Source organism: Silurus aristotelis (assembly GCF_946808225.1).
Source record: "Silurus aristotelis genome assembly, chromosome: 1".
Taxonomy (NCBI): Eukaryota; Metazoa; Chordata; class Actinopteri; order Siluriformes; family Siluridae; genus Silurus; species Silurus aristotelis.
In genome coordinates this window covers 31882375-31887522 of record NC_139574.1, presented here as the reverse complement: position 1 = coordinate 31887522, position 5148 = coordinate 31882375, and positions in this window count along the sequence as shown.

Here is a 5148-nt window from a genome sequence, read left to right as displayed (position 1 = left end):
CCGTCCGGCTGTAAATGACTCATCTAACAGGTTTTACATTGTTTTTTTTTCGCCATGAATTACAATAACCTAATCACTGTTTATGTTGCCTTGCACTTGTTTATGCCTGAAAGTGTAAATTAGTTCTGAAAACCGTTTGTGTTTTTAGAGTTGTCTTGTAGTCTAACATGCAAAACAGCATTAACATGTAGCTATTACCTGAGAATAACAAGGAGATACTTATTTATTCTGTTGATAATTGTGTTCAGGTGAAAAATTCTGACCGGGTTGCCAGTTACAAAGCTTTCAATTGTCTACTTAATTTTTAAAAAAAAATTTAAACATTTCACAGTAATTTACTGGCAGCAAAATGAGTAAAATTTAAATATGTTCAGTAGGGGTACAGCAATGTCTCATAAAGTACAAAATAACATATAATCCAGTAGCCTACAATTGCTCATTTAGTTAAAGGTTTAAAAAAATGTAACTTGCAAATTACTTTACAACTGATCTAAATACTCAAACACACACACACACGCTCAAATGAACAAACTCATCAAAACAGTTTGCTCAAATTCCTGCTAAGCCACCAATGTTTACATGTAGAAGATTTATTATTATATGGACAAACACATTTGCACATCTATTGTACTGGTCGGTGCTGAAATGTCATTGTGTTCACCAGAGATGGGAAGTAATGATGGACAAATACTTTGTTACTGTACTTAAGTAGTTTTTCCTGGTATCAGTACTTTATTTCACTATTTATTTATTGGACAACTGTTTAGTTTCACTCATTAAATTCTTTTACACAAATATCTGCACTTTTTACTTCTAACATTTTTAAAACAGGTTCGTTACTTTAGTTTTCATCTATTTAGTGAAATGTCAATATTTGTTCCTCTCATTGCGTGCCGGTTTCAGCCCATCAACCTATTTCTTGTTAATGCACAGCTTTTTCCACCTAAAAAATGGTGTATTATTTCCTGGCTCTCATGCACCACAGACGTAAACTAGCCTGTGCAGCCAAGGCAGCAAGGAGTATAGGGCTGACGTGGATGAGACTGAGAAAGTCAGCGATGTAAATATGACTGAGAACAGAGACATTCCTGATCAGCACATCTTGTGTTCTATATCGTGGCTTTTTAGCCTGGATACATTCATTAGATTACAAAATTGGAAATTATTTTGTATTAATATATTAATATGATGTGAGGTCCAATTACCAGTGTGACACTTAAACAGGTAGTAGTAATGGCGTCCAAGAGTCCAAACTTATTTACTCAAAATTTAGTGAAAAAGTGTAGTCAGTACATCAACTTTTATCGGAGTCTTTTGAAACTTGAGTATCTGTTCTTCTACTTGAATGAAGGATGTGTGTTCTTTTGCCATCTCTGGTGTTTAATGCCTCACTCTCTTGTGTTATTTGCACTAAATGTTTACACGTGTGCACATGTAGTATTCTAGTTACTGTTGGGTACTTGCTTTTACTTGTAGTAATTTATATTCTTTTATTTAGCATCTTGGTCCTGGGGAGAACTTTGTTATTTTCACTGTGTATTGTATTGTACTGTATATAGTTAAAGTAACAATAAAAGCCTGTTTGACTTGACTTGGCAAGTGGTAGCTTAGTGGTTAAGCTGTTTGAATTCTGAATGAATGGTTGTAAGTTAAAACTTCTGCACCACCAAGCTGTTACTGCTGGGCTGTTGAACAAGACCCTTCACTCTCAACTGCTCAGTTGTATAAAATGACAAAATGCAACTCGCTCTGGAAAATGGCATCTGCCAAATTCATTAAATGTAACTGTAATGTAAATGATCTTGCACAAAACTCTAATCATTGCAATTTCACAGTTGTACAATTTAAATTAATGAACTAACATTGATTTCAAAGTGAGTTAGTTAATTAATTAATTGTTTTACATCATCAAATCTACTGGATTTGGTGTTGTTGCCATCTCGCTGCCAATAAAATACTACAAATTTGCAGACCTTTTTTAATATACAGTTAAGAGTTTTCTTAAGAACTCAGGGCAAAGCTTTACTATAAGGTCTATACATGAGTAATTTATACACACACACACAAGCCCTAATCCTCAATGTATCAAGAAATTATAATTATGAATATTATTACCATCATTTTTAACTCATTCTTGAAATTAATATAATTTTCCAATAATGATTATTTGCATTATTCAAAGTCTGTTTGATTATATAACCTGAATTCTAGGCTCTAATAGAAAGTTTGAGACACTTTGTAATATTTGTTTTGCTGCTCACTCAATTCAAAATCATATAATTATATGAAACATACAGTTTTTTTTTATAATAATCATGTTAAGTAGTATTAACATGTAAACATAACATAATATGAATATAACATTTATAAGGACAAAAGTTGGACGCCTCAACATAATCCAGAACTGATTTGCTCCACCTTTCTGGGAAGATGTTCTCTAGATTTTGGATAGTGGTTTTGGAGATTTGTGTTCATTCAGCCACAAGGGTATTAGTAAAGTCGGGTACTGATGTAGGGTGTGGAGGCCTTGGGTGCAGTCAGCATTTTAATCCCCCCCTAAGGTGTTCAATAGGGTTGAGGTCAAAGAAGCCACTCAAGATATTTCACTCCAGTCCATGTAATCCAGATGTCCATTGAGCTGGCATTGTGCGCAGTGACACTGGAACAGGTTTGGGTCTCCTAGTTTAAGTGAAGTTCAACTAAAGTTCAGTAAATGCCAAAAACAGTCTAATCAGTTTTAAATATATTTAAGTTCTTATATTTAAGAGATATAAAGTGGTATGCCATGACTAATTTATTAATCTGATCTGACTAGAATAATGTAAAGTCATGCCTCACTAATTCTGTTGTATTGTCCTGCTTTACACCAATACATCTACAGTGGGACTTCTCCTCTCTTTCTGTTTGCATTTTGTCTTTAATTATTTTTGCAACAACCAAAAGAAAAAGTGTTCAAATGTTCAGATCAGATCTCTAGCCATTTGCTGTACTGTGCTCTATTTATTTAATGTCTAAATACTATTATCTGTGGAATATGAAACAATATAGTCAGCAGTTTTGATATTTTCAGACTAGTCACAAGTTCTTCCAGTTAGATTTAAAAGTCAAGCTCTGTTCTTATATATAATCTGAGCTACAAAAGATTTCTTAGGGTTAATACATGTAATATTAAAGTATTTTTTAATCATCAATAGACGGTTTGTTGAGGAAGAAGAAAGAAAACAAGCCTTAGTTCTAATGATATGTTTGGGGCATTAAGAAAAGTTTTGTTGCTATTTGAAGAAAGGGATCTGGAAGGTTGAGCCAAGATAATCCCTATAGTTGGAGTCTACATCATGTAGCTTTAATGTCCACATGCAACAAAAAGAGTCTTTGTGTGTTAGTCATTTATCAGCTTAAATTATTTGTTTTTGTTGATCCATGAGGGGAGAGAGAGATGGTAGGGGACGAACGGGCAGCTAGTCAGCACAGATAATGAGTAATAGTGGTCAGCCAACTGCTTTTTAAAGGATGAGTGAATGTCTTAAGAAGGCGCTGTGCAACACTATCTTTAGTACAGGCACTGAATCCAGGTCGACTTGGTGTTTACTAAGGCCTAATGACCGTTTCAGACTCGGCTCTGTAATGTTTTGTTGTGTGCTTCAACACTGCATGTCCCCTGTATCATTATAAGTCTTTGGTAAAGGGTGGCCTTTTCACCATGTTTTTAGAACAACTTTATCTGTGTGTTTTGAGAGGATGTGTTTTGTCATATGGGACCTTTAAAATATTTGATCATGACTTAACAAAGTGATACCTGATACACTATCAGCAAAAAGATGATGAAGCTGATTGAAAGTGACAGAACTGCTGAAAGACAGATCAAGTTTAAACAACTTATCAGAACTATGTATAATTATACAATATTACATTTGGTGAATTGATTTTAAATTACCACAATTGTTAAAGAGCTATTGTTAAGCTAATGTTTAGTAAAGTAAATTCTCAATAACTGCCTGACCATTTGCTGAAATGGGATTCTGCTTTGGAGAAATATACCTTCCAAATAAATAAATAAAAAGATAAATAAATAAATAAAAAGAGGAAAAAGAGATTAATTTATTGATCATTGCAAATGGATGGCTCCAATGTCTGCATCAATGTCCAAATACAAAAATTAAAAAATTAACATTTGAGTTTTGAATTTTAAAGTCTAATTTATAGAAGTGATGAAGTTAATTTTTTTTTTATTAAACAGTTTTAACCTATAATTTAGTGCTAGTGTCCAAGTTCCCATGCTGACCCCAGTACACTACCAAAAGCTCCTACAGTGGGCATGTGAGCATCAGATCTGGACCATTGAGTAATGAAAGAAGCTGGCTTGGTCTTGTGGAAGATGGGCTGTGCTTACCTGGGAAGAGATGGCAGCAGGATGCAATATAGGAAAAAGGTGAGCTGGCAGAGTCAGAGGCATCTGGGCAATGTTTTGCTGAGAAACCTTGGGTACTGATATTCATCTGGATGTTAATTTAACACATATCACTACTATAACATTGTTGACAGATTTATACACCTTCATCTTAATAGAATTCCCTAATGGCAGTGGACTCTTCCAGCAGGACAAATGTTAATGAATGGTTAACTTGACTTTTTTGCCTCCAAATTACCCAATGTCTTGGTGCCAGATACCACAGCACAGTTTCAAAGGCCTTGTGGAGTCCAGGCCCTGATAGATAATAACTGAATTATACTTTAACATACAATTTATTTGTTATAAATAACTAACAATGAAAAGTCATGCACTAATCAAATGTGTATAAATTAATAAAAATGATCTTTATTTGCAGCCATTATTCGTAACACAAAAGAAATAAATTTCCATTCTAAGCAAATAAACTCATTTTAAAAATGCTGTTTGTGTTTTTCACCCACATAGTAGATTAAGATCTTATGCTGTACACAGAACAAATCTCTCGATTTAGAGCTGACTAAAGCTGAACAAGAGCTATCTGCTGACATGCATTGCTTAATGGGAACAGGGCAATACATGACAGTGGCAAGAATCAAGAGTTATGGGAATATGTGTACCAGTTAGTTAGTAAATGAAGTTTATTGAAACTGAATAAATTCAGCATAAGTAGAATAGTGTTGCAATTTTCCTTTTCTTTT